Here is a 22,676-nt window from a genome sequence, read left to right on the forward strand (position 1 = left end):
TCTTTTCCCAATCTGTTGGTTGCCGTTTTGTCCTAACCACAGTGTCCTTTGCCTTACAGAAGCTTTGCAGTTTTATGAGATCCCATTTGTCGATTCTTGATCTTAGAGCTTAAGCCATTGGTGTTTTGTTCAGGAAATTTTTTCCAGTGCCCATGTGTTCGAGTTGCTTCCCCACTTTTTCTTCTATTAGTTTGAGTGTATCTGGTTTGATGTGGAGGTCCTTGATCCACTTGGACTTAAGCTTTGTACAGGGTGATAAGCATGGATCGATCTGCATTCTTCTACATGTTGACCTCCAGTTGAACCAGCACCATTTGCTGAAAATGCTATCTTTTTTCCATTGAGCATCTACAGTTTTAACTGGTCCAGATTTCCAGTCCATGGTGTTTGTCACAACAGCCCAAGCTGAGTGTCATAAACTATTTTATTTAGCCAAGCACTCCAGCAAAGACATTGCCTCCCCTGTGCCAGCAAAGACAGAGTATAGAACCTACAATTCTACACTGGGAGGCAACTCTCTAGCCAGGGTTGTGTCAGAGAGGCTAAAGTAAGAAGTTCTCCATGGTGGCCTAAGAGCATTGTGGGAAAACTAGACTTCTACACTTAGTCAGCAGAAGTGGCCTGTCTCTTGTCATTCCTGCTGAAGAATCTAGACTTTTCCATCCTCCAGTGGTAATGAGGAAACTCTCCACCTCAGTGTCCGTGGAGGCTGCCTGGGGACCTGGGACTTCCCTCATCGGGAACAGTGAGAATTGGTTCTCAGAGGTTAACAGGACTGAGCAGAGGGCCATGACATTTGTCTTCATCGGGCAGCAGCGCAGTAGTATCGCTTTCCCTCTTGGAAAACCACGGAGAGAGAGAGAAAGCCAGCTGAAACCGAGAGTTAAACTAATATCATATTGTCTTAATGTAGTATTTAAACGCCCAGGTTTTTATTGAAAATCATGCGACATTTCAAGAAACAAGACGATCTCAAAATAAACGGAAAAAAAATCCATCACTAGATGCCAACATCCGGATGGCAGGGATGTTATAATTATATTACAACAATTTCAAGGCAGCTGTGAACACACTTGAAATAAATGCAAAAGTAAATAGCCCCAGAAAAGAAATAGCAGTGGTAAAGGAGAACTAAGTGTAAGTTTTAGAATTTAAAGATAGATTGACTGAAGTTGATAGATAAAATAGAATCAGACAGATAGAGCATGGAATGCTAGAAATTGCTCAATCCTAACAGCAGACCAAGAACAGACTTAAAAAGAAAAAGGAACAGATTCAAGGACTGGGGGACTATAAAAAAAATATCTAAACTATGTCACTGGAGTCCCCAAAGGAGAAAAAGACCAGTGCTCGAGCAGCGGCTGAGATGTCCTAAACTCTGGCAAAGACTCAAATTAGTAGATAAAGAGACCAAGAAAATCTCAGGCAGGTTAAACCCAGAGACATCCACACCAAGACATAGCATAGTTAAAGTTCTGAAGAGTAAAGACCAAGAGAAGATTCTTCCAAATAGCTGGAGAAAACCAGGGCAGGGAAGTGGAGTGAGAGCGGACTTCTCATTGCGAACCACATGATGGTGGGTGGGTTCAGGAAGGGGCACAGCATTTCTGATTGGTTGTGCTTTGCTCCATACACACATTATAGGAGAAAGAGCCTTGATATATAGATATGTACATGTTCTATCTATCTATCTATCTATCTATCTATCTATCTATCTATCTATCTATCTATCATCTATATCTATCTATTTATCTATCTATGTATCTATCATCTTTATCATCTATATCTATCTATCTATCATCTACATCTATCTATCTCCCCCTTCTCTCTCTCTATATATATATATAGAGAGAGTACTAGGGATGGAGAAATATATATATATATATATATATATATATATATATATATATATATATATACCCTGGGCTTGTACTGTGGATACTACCACTACTAGTCACATACACACATACACATGCATGCACGTACACATTCATGTGTGTACATAGCCCAGAACGGCCTTAGGCTCACGTCAGTGCTCCTGCCTCAGTCTCCCAAGTTCTGAAATCCCACCCCTGCATCACTGTGCTTAGCCCTATAGCACAGCGCCTTTTAAGTGCTGAAAGAAAAGAAATGTCAATCCAGAATCCCATGCCCAGTGACGACATCCTTCAAAAATAAGAGAGGTGGAGACATTCTCAGATGAAGGAAAACTAAGAATCTATCCCAGGAATAACTATTCTTAAAAAAAAAAATGGCTAAAGGACTACCTCTAAAGGGAAGGGAAACAGTAAGAGAAATACACGTGGGGCATCAGGAAGGGCACAGTAATTGAAGGGGATGTAGAACGTCCAGAGGGAAAAACCAGCACCAACAACAAATGGGTAAAGACAGCAGCCTTTGATTCTGCTGTTTAATTTCTAAAACTGTTTGGTAATTGAGTAAAATGTCCGTCTCCCACTCACAGCTTTGGTTTCAGAGGTACAGAGAAACAATAGGTAGACTGTTACAAATAGAGGGTGGTTAGGGATAAAAGGTTGCAAAGGAAGATAGTCTCTATTTATTATTTAATTATTCATACGGGTTCTTGCTGTGTAGGTGAGGCTGGCTTCAAACTTGTCATCCTCCTGCCTCAGCCACTGAGGTACTAAGATCGGAGCTATACGCCACTTGTGCTACTTGTATGCTGGTACCTGTGGAGGTCGGAAGAAGGCATTGGATTCCCTGGAACTGGAGTTATAGGTGGTCGTCGTGAGCTACCTGATGTGGCCGCTGGGACGGAGCGCGGGTCCTTTAGAAGTGCAACACGCACTCTTGACTGCGGAACTGTCTCTCCCATTCCAGGAGCTCAGTTCCCTTCGTTTCACTTGAACTGGGAAAGTGATAACGGCAGTGGACTATGAGAATTAAACGCAGGCCTGTACTATCTAGCTAACCAGTGGGGGGCTCTCTAAGGAGACACACTGAAACACACTGCAGGGTGACGACACACCAAGATGGAATCCTTTTTTAATTACTCCTTTTTCATCATTCCATCTTGACCAGAGTGTCCCCTCCCTCCTCCCCTCCCAGCCCCTCAATATGAAATCCTTAACATGAAGAGGGACTGTGACTGATAACGAAAGCAGAAATGAAAAATAGAACAGAAAGTGAAACTAGATCAGCAGACTTAAATCCTAATATATCAAACCACCATGTACGTCTGAGGGGTCCGTATACGCTCAGAGACAACTGAGAGGACGGAGGGATGGCTCAGGGCTCAAGTGCGCTTGTTCTCGCAGAGGCCCCAGGGAATCCCAGCACCCCACACTCATGGCGCTCACAACCATTTGTAACTCTAGTTCCAGGGCATCAGATGCCCTCTCCTGCCCCCCTCCAGCTCCAGGTATGCGCATGGTACACGTACTTACACGCAAGCAGCACATTCATGTTCAGTAGGATAAATACATCTAAAATATTTTAAATAAAAGGAAAAAGATTTGAAATGGTCGAACTAACTGGTAACAGGAAAGTAATAGGAACAGTCCCCAACCAGCTATGAACTAAAAAGCACATACCCACAAAACACAACACGGACGAAAAGGAAGTCTCAGGGGAAATATAAAAATATGCTGAGCTGGGTGAAAATCAAATCCAATGTGTCAAAATTGAGGGAGCAGACAAAGCAATGTGGAGAAGGAAATACAGACTGTTAAATGCATGCATCAGAGAAAGAGATGTCTCCAGTGCCCACCTTAGATACTTGCTAAAAGAAGAGCAAAACAAATTTATAATAAGAATGAAGGATAAATTTCACACAGGAACGTAATAGAGAAACAATTAAGGAACCAAGGAACTATATCTTTGGAAACAACAACAACAGTATAAAATTGATGACCTCTAGCAATACTAAGAAAGAGAAAAGGAGAAGGAAGAGAAGGAGGAGGAGGAGGAGGAGGAGCAGGAGGAGGAGTAGGAGGGGGAGGAGGATGAGAAGGAAGAGGAGGATGAGGATGAGGGGGGAGGGTGAGGGGGGAGGAGGAGGGGGGTAGAGGAGGAGGAGGGGGAGGAGGAGGAGTAGGAGGAGGAGTAGGAGGGGGAGGAGGGGGAGGAGGATGAGGATGAGGATGAGGATGGGGGGGAGGGTGAAGGGGGAGGAAGAGGGGGGAAGAGGAGGAGGAGGAGCAGGAGGAGGAGTAGGAGGGGGAGGAGGAGGGGGAGGAGGAGGGGGAGGAGGAGGAGTAGGAGTAGGAGGAGGAGGAGGGGGAAAGAGGAGGAGGAGGGGGAGGAGGAGGGGGAGAAGGAGGGGGAGGAGGATGAGAAGGAAGAGGAGGATGAGGATGAGATGAGGGGGAGGAGGAGGAGTAGGAGGGGGAGGAGGAGGGGGAGGAGGAGGGGAAGGAGGATGAGAAGGAAGAGGAAGATGAGGATGAGGGGGGAGGGTGAGGGGGGAGGAGGAGGGGGGAAGAGGAGGAGGAGGAGGAGGGGAAGGAGGATGAGAAGGAAGAGGAGGATGAGGATGAGGGGGGAGGGTGAGGGGGGAGGAGGAGGGGGGAAGAGGAGGAGGAGGAGGGGGGAAGAGGAGGAGTAGGAGGGGGAGGAGGAGGGGAGGAGGAGGGGAGGAGGAGGGGGAGGAGGAGGGGGAGGAGGATGAGTAGGAGGAGGAGGGGGAGGAGGAGGAGGAGGAGGGGGAGGAGGAGGAGAAGGAGGGGGAGGAGGATGAGAAGGAAGAGGAGGATGAGGATGAGGGGGGAGGGTGAGGGGGGAGGAGGAGGGGGAAGAGGAGGAGGAGGGGGAGGAGGAGGGGGAGGAGGAGGGGGAGAAGGAGGGGGAGGAGGATGAGAAGGAAGAGGAGGATGAGGATGAGATGAGGGGGGAGGATGAGGGGGGAGGAGGAGGGGGGGAGAGGAGGAGGAGGAGGAGGAGGAGGAGGAGGAGGAGGAGGAGGAGGAGGAGGAGGAAACATAAATTGTCACTGCCAGAACTAGAACAGGGGAAATCACTACAGACCCTGCAGACGTAAAACGGCTGGCAAAGGCACACCATGGACAAGACCATACACATAAAATTGGCAGATTAGATGAAATAGATGAATTTATAAAAACAAAACAAAACAAAACAAAAAAACCCCAAAAAACAAAGCACCACATCTTACCCAATAGGAAACATCATTTAAATAACTTGTAAGGAAAAAGAGAGTAGACTTTGTAATTTGAAAACTCTCCAAGAAGAAACGTTCAATTCCAAATCCCTTCACTGGAGACTTGGACCAAACAGTTAATGAACTAATCAATCTACATTATCTCCTCCAGAAAATAGAAAGGGGAGGAACATATCCCAGGTCTTTTTGTACTGTTGCCATTACCCTATATGCAAAGCAAGCCACAGACGGAAAACCCTCATAAAGACACACAGATGCCTTTCGGTCTTGATTTACTTAGAGACCGGCCTCACTCTATAGCCTACACCAGCCTTAATTTCACAGCAATCCTCCTGCTTCAGATCCAAATGCTGGAACTACAGATGTGTATCACTACACTTAGGGATCATTGATTCTGAAGTTGTTCTTTCCAACATGTGATGCAGGGGATATGGGACACCATGGGTAAAGAAGGAGGAGGAAGAGGAGGAGGGAGAGGAGGAGGGAGAGGAGGGGGAGAGGAGGGAGAGGAGGGGGAGAGGGGGGAGAGGAGGGAGAGGAGGAAGAGAAGAAAGAGGAGGAGGAGGGAGCAGGGGGAGGAGGAGGAGGAGGAAGAAGAGGAGGAAGAGGAGGAGGAGGAAGCAGCAGCAGCAGCAGCTCAACCTGAGTCTCACATTTATTGCAAAATTTTATTACAAAGGGCCTGGATCTTAAATGTGAAGTAAAAAAAGAAAAATCATTGAATTTAGGGCTGTACAAAGAGTTCTTAAATTGACATTCAGCTCCATTCATAAATGGAAAAATTCGCAGACTGAATGTTGGCTATATAGAAACTTCTGTCTTAAATTTTAAAAAATTGGGGCCTAGAGTGATGGCTCAGTGGTTAGGAACATTGGCTGTTCTTCCAAAGGATCCAGGTTCAATTCCCAGCACCCCCATGGAAGATTACAGTTGTCTGTAACTCCAGTTCTGGGGATCCGACACCCTCAAACAGATGTACATGCAGGCAAAACATCAAAGCACAAGAAATAAAAACACCTATATATTTTTTGACTTTTCAAGACAGGGTTTCTCTGTGTAGCCCTGGCCATTCTAGAACTTACTTTGTAGACTGAACTAGCCTCAACCTCAAAGATCCATCTGCTTCTGCCTCTTAAGTCCTAGAACTAAAGGCGTGTGCCACTACCTCCTGGCTATAAATAACTTTAAAAAAAGATTGAATAAGAAGAAATAATATTAAAAGCTAATTGTATTTGTTTATTTGTATGTATGTGTATACACATATGTATGTGCCATAGCACATGGGTGGAGTTCAGAGGAAAACTTAAGGGTGTTTGTTATTTCCATCTATCATGTAGGTTTCAGGGACCAAACTTGGGCTGCCAGGTTTGACAGCAAACACCTTTATCCCATGAGACATCTCACTGCCCCAAAACTTTTACCTTGAAAAGGCACCTTTAGGAGGGTTAAGCGTACACATTCTGTACATATATCCACAGAGAAAAACATCTGGGAGGCACACATCTGACACAGAACTGGGATCCAGAGTACACAAGTAATTGGCAAAACTTGTGAGAACAAGCAGAGGTCCCAGAGATAGCGACAAGACACAAAAAGCCAATGGGTGTGGCAGAAAAGATGTTCAGGGCTAGAAACGGAGACGGAGACCGCAAAGAGAGGCCGAAGCACGAATATCGTAAGAGCTAAGACCGCAGATGGTGACGATCCAGTTATCAGCAGGGCGCAGGAACAAGGTTGCTCTCGGCTGCCCGCAGAGGCATGGAGTGCAGGCGCCCCGGAAAACGATTTGTTTATTTCTTTAAACACTGAACATACAAGTACCACACAACCCAACAATTAGAGTCTCGGCCGTTTATTCCTCCCAAATGAGGGCTGTGTTCACACAAAGTCTGGTACATAAATGCTAATCACGGTTTCATTCACAGTAGGCAACACTGGAAAGAACCCACATAGCTTTCAAGGATGTTAAACAAACTGCAGCATAGCCCAAACATGCCGGACCGGTGAAAGGAAACAAGCCACGTCTTTATTTGAGACAGGGTCTCATGTAGGCCTGGTGGATTAGAACTCACTGTGCAGCCGAGGATGACAAAGTTCTGAGCCTCCTGCTTCTATCTGTTGAATGCTGGGATTGCAAACATGTGCTGTCAGGCCTGGTTTTATGTGGTGCTGGAGATCCCTGAGCCCAGGGCCTTTTGCTTGCCAAGCAAGTGCTCTGTGAACTGAGCTACATTCTCAGCTCTTAACGTCGATTTTCAAAAGAAGTTACTAATAATCAACAGCCTCCCAGCGATTCCTCAGAGATGTGAGTGTAGTGGAAAAGAAAAACTCCCAAATACTGTAGAATATGGCGGTCCCCCTCTTTGTTCTGTTGTGGTTTCTAAGAACAGGGTCTTGAGCCAGAGAGATAGGGTCAGCAGGTAAAGGAATTTGCCATCTAGCCTGAGTTTAGTCTCTGGGACCCACACTGTTCCCACACAGTGGCTGGTGATGCTGGTGTCTGATTCTTATATGTAGTTTGGCATGATATCGTGACTGTATCAACAATAACAATGATACTAATATCCCTAGCCTTGTGAGATGGACCCTACCTGTAATTCTAGATTCTTAGGAGGCTGAGGCAGGAATCGTTTGAGCTCAAGGGCTTAAGGCTAGCCTGGGCAATACAGTAAGACCAAGTCTCAAAGCAGATAAACAGTGAGAAGGAAGTCACAGTAACAACGGAATCATCAAACAGCAAAAGGTTGAAAGATCTGGCCTGTTAGGCATGGGCGTTATGGTACCGACAGATGGGAATACTTAGAGGTACACTGAATCCCATGGTGAGGATTTGGTTAGATTAAGGCAAAATGTGTCTGTGGAAGGGCTGTTAAGTAGAAGACATTACAAGACCAGACTTGTAATTTTGAAAGATCTTTGGGATTTGTCCCCAGAATATCCTTAATAGCCAAAGAGAGTCCCCAATTACAGGTTGCATTCTGCTGTCACATTCCCTCAGTCACTTTTAATATGGGATACTTCCTTGGTTCTTTCTTTGTCTTTCATGAACTCAACATTTCAAGGAGTCTGGTTACTCTGTAGAATGCCCCTTGATCTGGGCTTGTCTGATGAGTCCTCATGATTAAATTCAGCTTATGCTTCCTGACAGAGATGCTCGGGGAGCAGGGCCATGGCCTTCTTGGTGCGTCACAGAGGATGCTGGGTTCTATTAATTACTGTATTGATTTAGATCACTGGGCCCTGGTGCTGGCTTCACTGCAGAGCCATTCTGCCTCCCCTTGTACTAAATTCGTTATTTCCTTTATGTCTAGTTTGAAGTTATTGCGAGCATCCCATCATCCCTCAGGGCCTTGATGGGTGGTTTAACAGAAATTTAATGATTCTTGCCTGAATCATTTAATACTCTGGGGGCTGTGTGGCCATTTCTTGCTTTCAGTGTGTCCCTTCTCTATCCATCAGTTACAGCTTCTGTAAGGCTCAACTTTCTCTTGCCCTCTGCTTATTTATTTACATGTGCACATCTCTGTCTCTCACAAACTCATATATTCTTATTTTTCTTGGCGAGTCATGTGACTTTTTGATCTGTATCACTGCACAATATTTTTTTTTTATTATTCTTTTTTTCGGAGCTGGGGACCGAACCCAGGGCCTTGTGCTTGCTAGGCAAGTGCTCTACCACTGAGCTAAATCCCCAACCCCAACAATATTTTGAGTGTTTCTTTTACACATAATAGGTTGGGTTTTATTTTATTTTATGTGCATTGGTCTTTGGCTGCGTGTACATCTGTGTGCTGGTGTCAGATCCCCTGGAACTGGAGACAGTAGATAGTTGTGAGCTGCCATGTGGGTGCTGGGAATTGAACTAGGGTCCTCTGGAAGAAGAACCAGTTCTCTTAACCACTGAGCCAGTTTTCCAGCCCCCTACCCACACTTCCTTTTTTCCAGACAGGGTTTCTTTTTGTCCTGGAACTTGCTCTCTGGATCAGACTGGCCTAGAACTCAGAGATTCTGCCTCTACCCTAACACCCCATCTCCCATCCTGGAATGCTTGGATTAAGGGCCTGTGTCACCACCGCCTGGCTACTTAATAGTCTTAGAACAATAAGCTTTATTCATTTATATGGATTGTGAAAATGATACATAGAGATCTATTTCTGCCAAAATTTCAATAGACGTAACAATTTGCTCAAACCAACCAACCAACCAACCAACCAACCAATCTAAAACGTAATCTGGAGAGGAAATCATCACTGACGAGTCCGTGTAACTTGAGCCCATGGGTGGAGGCGAAAGGTGATGTGTACACAGAATCCCAGACCCAGAAACACTTCTGGATGTTTCTACAAGAACTGGTTAACATGGTTTACCTCCAAGTTAGACTAGAGCTGGAAGCTCTGTATTATTTGAACTTTAATGGCTGTGGACAGGCATTACTTGGATCATTAAAAGGCCTAGCATTTGCCTGGTAGGAGCTCACAGCCTGTGAAACACAGACCCACACTGGTATTGTGGGTTGTGCCTGAGGCTGAGAGGCTGGATGCTCTGAGAACATTAGTGTGAGGGATCAGGGAGGGCCCCTGGGAAAGGGGACAGGTGAGTGGAGTTCTGAGGAAAAGCTGTTTGACTCCAGGCCCCGGGGTCCAGCAAGCCTGGTCTGAGTCTACATACTCTCTTAAAATGTAGGAGCTTCTGCAAGTCCACAGGATTCCTGGGAGGATTAGAAATTATAATCTGGACGTGAGGAGGTCTGAAGAAGTGTTACATAAGCACTCAGCATCTGGGGGATGAGTTGGGGAAGCCGAGAGGGGAGCCAGCCCGGGTGATTTGCTGCCCTTCCTCCCCCGAAACCCTCCCCCTCCCACATCTTTGATCGTTGGCTGGGGGATTGGGGGAGAGAAACACCATGTGACTGAAGAGTCTTGAGGTTTGGTCTGATTTTCAAGGCAAAGGGTGTCTACTGACAGGTTTTGGGCAGGAGTAGTTAGAAGGTCAGATCTGTAACTTTGAAAGGTCATTGACCGGAAACTGAGGAACAGGGCAGGAGGTTAAAGGTGAAATTAAGATGGCCAGGCTAGAAGATTCTGGCCATAATCCAGAAGGAAGATGCAGAAGCCCTTAATTAAACCCATAACAATGAGGCAAAAAAAATTAAGTTCCAAAGATCTTTTGAGTGTGACAGACAAGAAGGAAGAGGGAAAAAGCTGGAGGACTTTGTTCTAAACATCTGAGTGTAGGATGTGGGTGCAGGTAGGCAAGGAAAAAGTGGAGTTTCGGGCAAGAAGGGGCTCGCACCAGTGTGTTATCTGATGGTGTTGTGGGAACATAGACGAGATGATGCAGTGAATGCTTGGACCCATGATGTGGGAAGTCAGAAGGAATGTCTGCTCTGTAATTAAACTGAACTTTTTTGGCGTTAGAAAGGATGGATGGCCCAAAAGGCAACGGTTATTTTGGGCAATGATCAAGCATGACAGGATTATGAGACGTGGTGGATTACTTGGTTTTAAGGTTCTAAATAGAGGGTTGATTAACGGTTTCAGTGTCAACAATCGGAGACTTAGGAGGTGTCAGAGGCTTAGGAGTGACACCGGGAAGAGTGTGCTAAAGGTTATGAACATAAAAATAACCAGATGATTCTGAAGGTCTCCAGCAAAGCCTAAGTGCCGGTGCTTCCGCAAGTAACCATTAATAAGACTCTGATTGCAAGTGCTTGGCAGACGGTAGCTTCGATGTACAACTGACAATTATATTATTTGTTCTGATTACAGAGCCGAGGATATGGACTGGAGATTAGCCAATGGAAGCTATTAATCACGTTAAGGAGATCATTTACTTGAAAGGAAAATATTTGAAAGCTCGTGCTCCGAACTTTGGATGTGAGGTGGATGTGGTGGCAGATGTCTGCAGCTCCTGCATTCTCGTGATAGAGGCAAGAGAATCTCAAGTCCAAAGCTAGAGCCAACTGCGTGGCCAGACTCTGTCCCCAGAGCAACCTTTGCCTCCTCCCCAAAAAGAAAGGAACAGCCTAGACAGAAAGCTGTTGAAGAGAACTCTTAAAATTTTGATTAGGATGCCGAAGTGTAGCTCTCCACAGTCGATGACTTCTGGTGGGGGTGCAGGTGTGGAAGAACTTAGTTTTCTTTAAGGGGCTGGCCACTGGGAGTTTGCTCATGCTCCAGTGAGTATATGGGTAACACAAAAAGAACTATGTTGTTTTCCTTCCTTCCTTCCTTCCTTCCTTCCTTCCTTCCTTCCTTCCTTCCTTTCTTCTTTATTTGAGGGGTCTCAAGGGTAGGGAACCCTGGGAGGACTAGGGAGTGTGATCATGGTGCACTGTGGGAAATTCCCAAATAATCCAACAATATATTATGTTGGGAGAAAAAGAAAAGCAACTCCGGATATGGTCATTATAGCTTATAGCAGCATTCTTACAAGAAGAAAGAGGCAAAAAGCCAGAGAAACACTGTAAGACATATTACGAACCTAAACGTTTGCCTTCACGACATATCCTATGCCACTGGCAGGTTATGCTGAGGTAGCAGCTAGGAACCGATGGGTGGTGTTTTACTACAGAGATTTGCACCTGAGCCTTTCTGGCTACAGACTCCATCAGATGGGTTGCGAAGTACAAGATGACCATGTAGGAACACAGGCTCTGGGATAAAAGACTCCCAAACCACACAGCCACTGCTCCTTGTCTCCTTTCTTTTCACCCTTCCTCTCACCATTTTCCCTATTTTTCAATTTTCTGTCTGTGCCTCATGCTGAACAGGTACATAAGGTTTCTCCCTACCTCAGTGCCTGCCTCTATTGAAGTCACATATGCCTAAAATGACTGTAGCTGTTGGTCTAGAACAGCAAATTCTAGACAGACAGACAGAAGATGGGAGCAGAACTTCCCTTGTTCCAGCCCTTTACTTTTATTAGCTATTACATGAAAACAGGTTAAAAAATAAAGAGGTCAATCGCAAGGCCCTGGGTTCTGTCCCCAGCTCAAAAAAAAAAAAAACAAAAAACAAAAAACAAAAAAACAACAAAAACAAAACAAAACAAACAAACAAACAAAAAAACAAAACAAAAAAACAAAAAAACGAAAAAATAAAGAGGCCACATACCCAGAGGCCAATCTGGGCAATATAATGAGGTAAAGTCAAACCTGGATTATTTAGTGAGAGCTGGTCTCAAAATAAAAATAGGGATTTGAAAATTAAAAACAAAAATATCAACCGGGCGCCATAGGGCACACCTTTAATCCCAGCACTTGGGAGGCAGAGGCAGGTGGATCTCTGTGAGTTTGAGGCCAGCCTGGTCTACATAGTAAGAGAGTGAGTTCCAAGACAGCCAGGGCTACACAGAGAAACCCTGTCTAGATACCCCGCCATCACCACCAAAAAGCTAGTTAATTAAAAACAAACACATGGAGTAAGAATGTTGGTGTCCGGATAGAGAAGTCTGGTGAACGTGTGTTTGATCAACTACACCTAGAGAGTGTCTTCTTGGGAACCATTGGAGAGGGAAGGAGAGGGAAGATTGGCTTCCTAGCTGGTTCAACTGTATAGACCAGTGTGGATGACCCCAAGCAACAGTGTTTGTTTTACACCAAGCCTATGAGGCACACTAGTTTGCAGCTAAACATCTCTCCAGAATTTAGGAAGGAATTAGACAATTTGTTGGGCTCCGTGCAAGTTTCTGTGCAACACTCAACTAGAAGTCCACAACTTCAGCCCTGTGCACAGCTTGTCAGTGGTGGAAGGAGGGTTCTTCCTTAGCTGTGCACCTCCAGATGGTTACCGGATATTTGAGAAATGACCATGAAATAATGCCAAGTAGGAATGGGGGGGATGGTTCAGGGGTGAAGAGCACTGGCTGCTTTCTGGGGTCACTGGGTTCGATTTCCAGCATCCTTATGGTAGCTCTTGATTGGCTGCGAATGCCCTCTTCCGGCCTCTACAGACACTGTACACATGTGGTGCACAGACACACATTCAGGCAAGAGCTAATAAACATAAAAGAAAAATAAATAAAATCTAAAATGGTGCAAAGTGAAGTCCTGGATCCCATTTTATCTTAATCCTTATAGACGGACAGCAATGACTTCATGGTTGTCCTTGAGTTTCTTTGTCTTCTTGGGACAAAGGAGGAGCCAGATCTATAACCTGTCTTTTATACTTGGGAGGTTTAAGAGCAGCTGTGGCCATTTCTACCAGAAGACGAAGCTAGTTACTGTCCTGGGACCGTGAGAACAGCCCATTCAGCCCTTTTCTACCCTAACCCTTAGAGACACAAACCACTTGTCCAGCAGAGAGTAGCTAGGCTCTTCGGCATAACCTGGACATCGTCTCTATTTCCCTGGGGTTGGGCGGTACATGACAAGCTTCTGCTCTTCCTGATGTAGCTCTTGGATGTATTCTCCTATGCAGCTTGGCCAAGGTTCTCCAGCCATCTGGGCTCCTCTTGTAAAGCTTCTCTTGGGATGTGTCTCTTCCCTGAAAGTGCCACTCCCTCCTCAACCCAGGCTTTTAGCACCTGCCTGGACTCGGGTTAGACTTGCCCCATCTAGTTTCCTGACACTCCCTCTCTCCAGAGCTTCCTCTGTACCTCCTGGCTGCTGTTGCTAGGGATGATGTCGTCCTAGAAGCATACTGCTGTCACTTGGAGAGGCAGTGATGTAACTGCTCAGTCATTTGGCTTTCTCCTCTTCTCTTTAAGCCTGTATCGCATTACGTTGATTATCTTCTGTAACTGCATTTCAGGGACTGACTCTTTTCCTGATGGCTAGACATCAGTCAGGGCGGGGACAGTGACGAAGGCCGTGATCAAACACGACATCGTTATTTGTGCCACTTAAGTAAGAAGATTGATTTTTCTCTTGTAATTTACAAACTGGACTTGAAATTCCAGTAGACTCCATCTGCTCTGCTCATCGCGGGATGCTCACGCCGCAAAAGGGCAGGAGAATCGAACGTGCTCCTTTGTTGAGTGAACAAGTAGAGGGGCTTCCCTGTTGTCTGAGCAGGGGCAAGGTTACCTGGCTGAGCAGGTGGCCTCTGTGGACGACACCCACTAGAGAACCGACTGACTTAGCACAGGCATCCTGACATCTTGTTCTTTCCCTTCGCCCGCGGAAATGTGGTGCCAAAAAAAGCTACAAGCCTAGAGAGTTAGCAGCAATTACCTCAGGAATGTAAACCTCAAGATCATCTCCATGTTGGAGCCACGTGTGCAGATGCCGTTCCCAAGGGAACCGGGGCAGAGACTGACGGCCGGCATCACGTGACTTGCTCTTTTCCGTGATAGACCATTATCACCCCAAACTTTTACACAATGTCTCCAAGTGTAGGGCTTGAGCTAGGTTTGTTTTTCTCTTCGTGTGGGGAATCACATCTGGACATTAGATATATTTCATCTAAAAATAGCACTTACCCAACTTTCTGTCACTTGGGGAGAGAAATCTTTCTTTTTTTAAACATAGACTTTGCTTATAATTCACTGTAGTTTTTCATGGCTCACTGCCACTAATAGAAAAAAAAAATAAAGGCGATCAAGTTGCACACACGTGCACACGTGTGTGTGTGTCAGCATGTATGTGTCAGGGGGTAGAGAAATACAGTGATAATTTTATAGACTGAAAAAATACATCTGCTTCGTCCTTCTCTTACTCATTAAGTCTCTTTAAAGCGTGTCTCAGATCCTTACAGTTATGTGAAGCCCTGAACTCGGCCCGGATGTGAACCCACTGAACAATTCTCTGTAATTATTTCAGAGCCACAGAACGTGAATCTGGAGATGTTTGTGTCTGACTTCTTATGGACTAGGCTCTTTCTTCTCACATGGATCTTGTATCCTCTGATCTCTCTTCTGTTTGGGGTTTTGAAAGAAAGAGGAGAAGTGAAAAAGGAGTTTTAAAAGAAAAAACGAGATGAAGGGAAAAGAGCGGAGGGTGAAAGCGCCAGGCTCCGAGACCTTTTAAAGGCAGTCTGAACAAATTCAGAGGCAGAAATTGGAATTAAGTTCGACCAAAGCAAAACCAGCAGGCTGCTTCTGTGTCTAATGCACGGCCATGAGCTGAGTAAATAGGGGTTGGCTTTGAAAGGGACTGATTGAAATGAGGGAGCACAGAACAACCCATCTGAATTCCGCACTCATCAGGGTCCTTGGCGATTGGGAAGCCTCTTTATCTTTGGGGACAGGGCTCTGACCTTTCTTGCATGGTGGCATCTGTCCATCTCTGTAAAGAGAAACCCTTCATTTGCACTGTGTTCTTTTTCACAGCACAGCCTCCCTGCCTTCTCCTGTGTGAGGGAGATGTTTTCCTGCTCAAAGTACTATGCCGCCAGAGCTGTCCCCTGAAAGCTGTCCCCTGAAATGTCACAGGTTCTCCAGTCTGCAGTGAGCCTGTGCACAGCCTCCAGTCTCCCCATTTGCTCTCCTCTCTTACAGAACATTGCAAGGCTGCAACCCCAGTGGTGGGCTGAGCAGTGGCTGGTTGAGCTGTAGACTATAGATCTTCAGTACCACCAGGGTCCTGTATGTGTTTAGCAAGTGCTTTCCCTTTGAACTGAACCTCTCATAGCAACATGCGGTTAACTAATGTGCTAATACCTGCTCTCCAGCCCCGCAGAAGAGTCTCGGGTTCATTAACGCAGGGTTTCTCCAGTCACCAGGTGTATACGACTTGTAAAGATCTCCACAGTACCAACCTGCGATGGGACCCGTTGAACCATTTTCAGTCTGTGAACTCTTTCTATAGATGTCTGTCTCTTCGGCTCCATCTTGGAATAAATGGAACAAGTTTTTTTGTTTTTTGTTTTTTTCTTAAGAGTCACATTCGACTCTCAGTATTTGCAAACTTCATTTCTCAACTCTAGAAATTTATCAGATATGTATCACGGGTGGAATAAAATTAATTTTCCCACCCACAGTAGTTCATTAGTAAAGTAAGGCAAGAATTTAATGGATTTGTGCTTGGAATGCCTAAAATTATTTCACCATAACAAAAGGTCTTGAAAGACTAAGAGAACGCAAGATGACAATTAAATTGCCTCTCTGAACTGCATGGCTGTACCGAAGGCAAACGACATCCTAAAATAGCTCATTGTAGAGCTAAAAACGAGGGAGAAACACATGAAGGAGGCACAAAGGTGCTGCACACGGAGTGGGAAGCTTTTTAAAAATACCAACACCATGCGTTTGCTTTGCTCACAGCCAAGTCCCAGATCCTTCCTGCTTCCATATCCTCTGTGTGGGGGTGGGACTTACTTCAGTTAGAACCCTCTGCAAGCAGAAGGGTAAGTCTTCATTCTTCCCAAATCTACAGAGAAGCTTTAGTCTGCAAGTACCGAAACCCACTAATTAACTATTTGACACTCAACTATGTAGTGTGTGTGTGTGTGTGTGTGTGTGTGTGTGTGTGTGGTGAGGGCTGACTAACAGGGCATAGCAGGGAGAGAACACCTTTGAAACGTTATATTCAGGCCCTTCTGTAGAACGCCAGGCCTCTCGATCATGTCAGGGGTAGAAGGGATCCTGGTGGCCATCTAGGCCAAGAGCCTCTTTTGAAGATGAAGAAAGAAGGCATGGAAAGGGTTAACTGATGCTCAAGGGCGACAGCCAGCTAGGGGTCAAATGAGAAGAGCCCTGACCTCCCTTTGCTAGAGCATCTGAACACCAGTTTCTTGCTTATTAACTTGATAAAGGCTTGCCAGAGAAGACTGCAGCACAAATCCATTGTCTAGCTATTAGTCTTTATTAAGGCATCTAATTGAAAGCAATTCGGCTTGCTGGAACTGTCCTCTATAGCAGAATTCTTCACTGGTGGCGTTTGCATATCGTGCCCTTCGCTTCTACTCCAGGTCTGACAGCATTTTCTCCTGGATCTTGCTGCAAATGACCTCCTTTGGTGCATTGTACCTACAAGGCCAGCTGTGTCCCTCCTGAGGGTGAGGAGATTCTGGAACCTTCTGGGTCCCCTGAGGCTTGTTTGTCTGGGTCATACTTCCTCCAATGGCCACCCCTCCCCCTTCTCCCCTCACTTCCACCCTACCCTCACCCAGCCAGCCGCAGGCAGGCTGTAGGGCAAAGGATCAAATACAAATTCCCTTTCTGTTAGCCGCTAGCATTCGCCAAACAACTGTTTTCACTCTTTGGCTTCCCTAGCTGCTTTTTATTGTCTGATGTTATAAAAAATTCTTTTAAGTGATAAATAATTATCTCTCAGAAGGTCAAGACTTGGCATTGAGACCTAGAATTCACTGTCTCCTCCCATTTTATTGGACGAGTTCAGCCTGTGAGTTAGCACTGGGCACTTGATAGGTTTAAACAACCCTCCCCCCAATCCCAGACATGAGAGGCCCCATCCTCATAGTTCATCCAGTCTGAAATAAACTAAACCAACACACGAAAAGAACTAGAAATTTTAGGTAGCTTGTCAATCAAATTACCAATTCTGCAGAGTCAGGGGTATTCGCCTTTTCCTGCCTCCCTGGGGACTTCCTCCTGCTCCATCCCATCCTCACCTCAGTGCAGGGAGAGCAAGGCTAAGAGGGCTAGAATTAGGATAAACCGAACGTGAGAAGCCCACAGTTTAAGGAGGCACCAAAAATTCAACTGTGAAGATCAATATTTTTATGCACTGCTTAAAAACCTAAATCGATGTGAAATCCTTGATTAACAAAATGTCTATATTTTAAATGAAACGAAGCAAGACGTTGCTGGTTTCTCGTTCACATTAGGCTCCAGAGTGGGTTGGCATGGTACTAAGAGTTAAAACCTAAAACTAAAGTGGGACGGAGCCTGTACATGAGAGAGAGTGTCTGTGTGCGTGTTTAGAACAGGCAGGGAGAAGAGAGATGGACTCTACTCCCCAAAGGTTAGTCCAATCAATTTTACAGGTGAAGAAACAGAAATTAAATGTGCTGCCTTCAATCACACAGGTCTTTCAAAAGACTTAAAGCTCAAGGGTATTGACACCAGCCTTATGGTGGCTTCCAGGACAGGTGGACCACCCCCTGCCTACCCCCACCCCCACCCCATCCTCCTCACGCACAAAAGAGGTCAAAACTGGAGCATAACTATTGAACTATACTATATACAAACAGAGCTCGTTTGGGGGGTTTTTTGAGATAGATTCTCACAGTTTAGCCTAGAACTCAGTGATCTGCAGCCTCAGCCTCTGGAATGCTGTGTGGGCCTCAACACCCAGCTCAGACAGCATGCATTTTGAACAAGGCAAAGGAGAGCTGTGGGCTGTTATCGTTTCAGATCCAGTTCTTTCTGTCCCTTGTGATCAGAGTCCCACGAGGTCAGTGCTTAAGAGAGTATGATCAGGGGTTGGGGATTTAGCTCAGTGGTAGAGCGCTTGCCTAGCAAGCGCAAGGCCCTGGGTTCAGTCCCCAGCTCCGAAAAAAAGAAAAAAAAAGATAGTATGATCAACTTGGGGTTTGCCTTACCTGAGAGTTTCTTGGATTTAATGCTGAAGGTCCCGAGTCTCAGGAAAACCACCCCCAGTTCCAGACAAGCTGCCACAGTTGGTCAGCTCTCCTCAAATGGCCTGTATCCAACTGAGACCACATTGTGATGACTCCAGTCATTGTGGAAGTGCATCCTTGACTTTCCTTCCTTAAGAATAGGATGGAGGCCTGGTGTGTTAGTAAAGGAGTACCCGGGTTCTGTTTTCCAGTTTGGGGATAGGAACTGGGGTAAAACCTGTCCCTTGGCCTCTGATAAGAGGCAGATGCGTTAGTCGGGGCATGATGGGTAAGGGCCTTTAATTCCAGCACTCAGGCAGCTGGGTAGGCAGGAAGATCAAGAGTTTAAAGGCAAGATGGATTCCACAGAGAGACCTGTCTCAGAGGGAGGAACATGAACATCGGATACTGTTGGTAAGGGTCTATCATCTGATTCCAACAGTAGTTATGACCACCTCCACCCACAGCACCTGGGCTGTAGCCCAGAGATTCTGGTGAGGACCCAGAGGTAGGAGACAAGAATTGATGGTGGCAGCAGCCCGCCAGGACAGTCCTGAAGGTTTATTCTGTGTGGCCACTGGAATCGGGCAGAGGAAAACGGAGGCAGGAGCTACCAAATCAATGGCAGGAAGGAGTCTAGCGTGATTGTACGGCGAACTCTGGAGCATCTTCGTAGGTACTGCCAAATCTGTCCTCAGCACCGAGCTAATCTCCCATGAGAGGAGAGGACTGGTGGGAAAAAATGCCCTGTCTGCTCCTGGTCTTTCCGAGCAGTTTCCACCAGGCCAATCGACTTAGGAAGGCACACAGGCACCATCCAGACAGCCGTCATGATGTCTATTGTGTGAATTAACGAGATTGAAGAGATTCCCAAGCGGTCACATGCTATGGAAAGAATCAGACAGTGCTGTTGTGGGATGGGTAGGTTCAGGGAGAAGGAGGCAGCGGCAGGTGGAAGGGATGTTATCTGGGAGAATTCTTTGCTATTTTTGTGCATGCCCATGGGTGTGTTCATCTGTGGGAGTGGGAGTGTGCCTGTGTATGAGTCAGAGGACAACCTCAGGTGTTAAGGCAGGGTCTCTGGTTTTGCTGCTACAAACCCCAGGCTAGCTGGCCCGCAAACTTCCCATGATTCTACATGTCTGCCTATCTTGATATCGGAGCACTGAGCATGCAGATGCTCACTGAGACATCTGGTTTTACGTGGGTTCTGAGGATGTGAACTCAGGTCCTCATGTTTGAAAGGCAAGCGCTTTACTCACTGAGCCATTTCCCTAGCTGAAGGGATTTTATCTGAATGCTGAGCCCACCAATGGCCTGCGTCCACACAGTTGCACGGCGTTATGCCTCAAGGATTGGTGGCATTGTCTAAATGCTGCTCAATTCCCCTGACCCCTCTTACAAATCCCATAAAGAGAAGGGCCCGTGTCTCATTCAGCTTCATTCACGCCGCTGGTGCTTAGTTAGCCCAGTGTTTTCAACATCATAGGTATGCAGGCAGCGTTTCGGATAGCAAATTAAGTAGAAACAGCCTTGCTGTCAGAGATTTGAAGGTTCGGTGTAAAAGAAACGCAGACTTCCTTGCGCTTGCTATTTAGATCCTGTATATCTGTTCAGTGAATACAATTTTATCTCTCTAAAAAGAGTCCATGATACCATGCAAACCGGAATGACCAACTCAGAGAAATCAGGCGGAGTCTGTATTTAAAGTCTCTCAGTATGACCTAGGCTGGTTATACATCATGGGTGGGGGAGGAGGCGGTGGTTCGTCTTCAGTGCCAGGGAGTTGCTGGTGACTAGCCAAAGTCTAAGAATATCTCACTACTCTTTAGCGTCTGTGCCTTGTCCTCTTTCTTTGTGTGCACACGTGTGAGCTCATGTGTGTGCATGCATGTAGAAATAACCTGGGGTGTTACTCCCCAGGAGCCAGCCACCTTGTTTTTTTGAGATGGGGTGTTTTGCAGGCTTAGGTTTAGCAGTAACTCAAGGCTGGTTAGCCAGCAATTTCCAGGAATCTGCATCCCCAGTGCTGGGGTTGCAAGTGTGGACCAACAGGCCCGACTTTTTATATATGGACCCTTGGGATTGAACCCAGGTCTTTGTGCTTACACAGTAGACATTTTGCCTGCTAAGCTATCTTATCTCCTTGATCCTGATTTTTTTAAAGTTTGGTGCATTGGTGTTTTGCCTGCACGTATGTCTGTGTGGGTATCTCAAGTCACTTGGAACTGGATTACACACAGTTGTGAGCTGCCATGCAGATGTGTTTGCCTCTGCCTGTCCTCTACCCTATCACTTCCCCACAGCAACAGCTGTGCCTGCTTTTCCCTCTCTTCTGAAACAAGACCACACACAACTTCTTCTTAGAGTCCCCGGGGTTCTCATGAACCACCCCCATGCTTATATTATTCATCTAAGTAGATATCTGTTCTTGCATTGAAAGGTGTCCCAGGATCCTACATCCTTATTTCTGATGTAGTAGGCCTGCCCAGTGGTACCGAGGTGAGTGTCGAGTCAGGATACAAAATGGCTACTTAATACACAGGGCATGTGCTAGGAAGCATCAGAGTATCTGGAGAGGACGGGCCATCCCACTTTCTGCTTAAGAGTGGGACATTTTAGACAAGGCCCTTGGACTACATTTAAGCACCTTATTAAGGCCATTGAATGAATTCTGTTGTGCAAAACAGGGAGAATGAATTCTCATTGCTATTGCCACTAAGACCCTACCTATGTTGTAGACTTAGCTAGATATAAGTGATGGGTGGTTCTGTCTTTCTTTTTTTCTTCCTTCCTTCCTTCCTTCCTTTCTTTCTTCCTATCTATCTCTCTTTCTTTAACAAAGAATGGGAAACATTTAAACTAAGGAAAAGTAAAGTTGACTTTATCTCCCTAAAAGGAATGACTGCAGAGCAGCAAAACCTTTTTCTATCTCCAGAAGGGAACTGTGGCAAGAGAATGGCTTTATGGGGAATTACTGGTATTATCAAAGGCTTTTCAAAATAGACTTGAAATGAATAGTTGTGTGCTGGTTTTATTACTGCTTTGCGGGCTTACATTTTGTTTTTGTACGGTATTTTTCTCTCCTCTATGAGATGGTTGCTAGGGCTCAAGAGCAAATAACCTTTATTGTGTTGAATTTGGGACTGAACATAATTATCTTATAATTTAGGTTCATCGCGCCATTTTGACAGTTATATTATGAGCTCTGAGGGAAATGGAGCCCACGTGTTCTAAGCTGCTTCCTCTTCAGGTGCCCTTCAGGTTAGGATGTTTCTGTTCACATTTCTCCCTCCCCGTCTCTGATCTAAGATAGCCTTGGGACCAGAGGATGCTGGAGGTAAACCAGATGGCCCAGTATGGGCACTGCTGGGTCACAGCATTACTTGCTCTGAGCACTCTCGTCCCCAGCCAGTGTGTTCAGGTGACTGTATACACATGAATCTCAAGGATGCAGTTGGTTGTCCTGTGGCTTATCACCCAGAAACAGCAGGAGCAAATCAAGACAATGCTTCTTCACCCTCTGCAGACATTCCTTTTTTCTTTTCCTTCTTTTAGTTTTTTTCCCAACTTGTTTTTATATTATGTGTATGTACTGTGTGTATGTATGTGCTATGTGTGTATGTTGAGTGTGTGTGTGTGCTATGTATGCATGTATGTGCTATGAATGTGTCTGTGTGCTATGTGTCTGTGTGCTGTGTGTGCTATGTGTCTGTGTGCTGTGTGTACTATGCGTGTGTATGCTATGTGTATGTGTTATGTGTGTGTTCTGTTTGTACTGTATGTATGTGTCTGTGCAATGTGTCTGTATGTTCTGTATATTGTGTGTTCTTTGCGTGTGTGCTGTGTATATGTATTTCTGTGTGATGTGTCTGTGTGTTATGTGTATCTGTGCTGTGTGTACTATGTGTGTGCCAGGTCAGAGGAAGGCAGTGGATCCTCTGGAACTGGAGTTACAGGCAGTTGTTAGCTATCGTAGGGGTTGGGGGACCAAATTGGGGCTTCCAGTCTTCTGTAAGAGAAACAAGTACTCTTATCCACTAAGTTACCTCTTCAGCCACTTCCACCTTTTT

General features: G+C 45.7%; 1 protein-coding gene and 1 long non-coding RNA gene across 3 annotated transcripts in view; one reads left to right on the top strand and one right to left on the bottom strand.

The window, feature by feature from the left end:
- Positions 1 to 13,176, top strand: part of LOC108352144 (uncharacterized) — a 115,683-nt gene extending 102,507 nt beyond the window's left edge. The window contains exon 3 of one of the 2 annotated variants that reach the window (XR_015632171.1): positions 10,906 to 13,135. This is a non-coding gene — a long non-coding RNA (uncharacterized LOC108352144). Of the gene's footprint in view, positions 1 to 10,905 lie in introns of both variants that reach the window. The other variant, XR_015632172.1, reaches the window with a different exon arrangement.
- The window catches only part of Marchf10 (membrane associated ring-CH-type finger 10), a 141,999-nt gene that overhangs the window by 113,450 nt on the left and 5,873 nt on the right, over positions 1 to 22,676 (bottom strand). The gene's annotated exons all lie outside the window — the stretch shown is intronic.

The sequence above is a fragment of the Rattus norvegicus genome, chromosome 10 (genome assembly GCF_021556685.1).
Source record: "Rattus norvegicus strain SHRSP/BbbUtx chromosome 10, alternate assembly SHRSP_T2T, whole genome shotgun sequence".
NCBI lineage: Eukaryota > Metazoa > Chordata > Mammalia > Rodentia > Muridae > Rattus > Rattus norvegicus.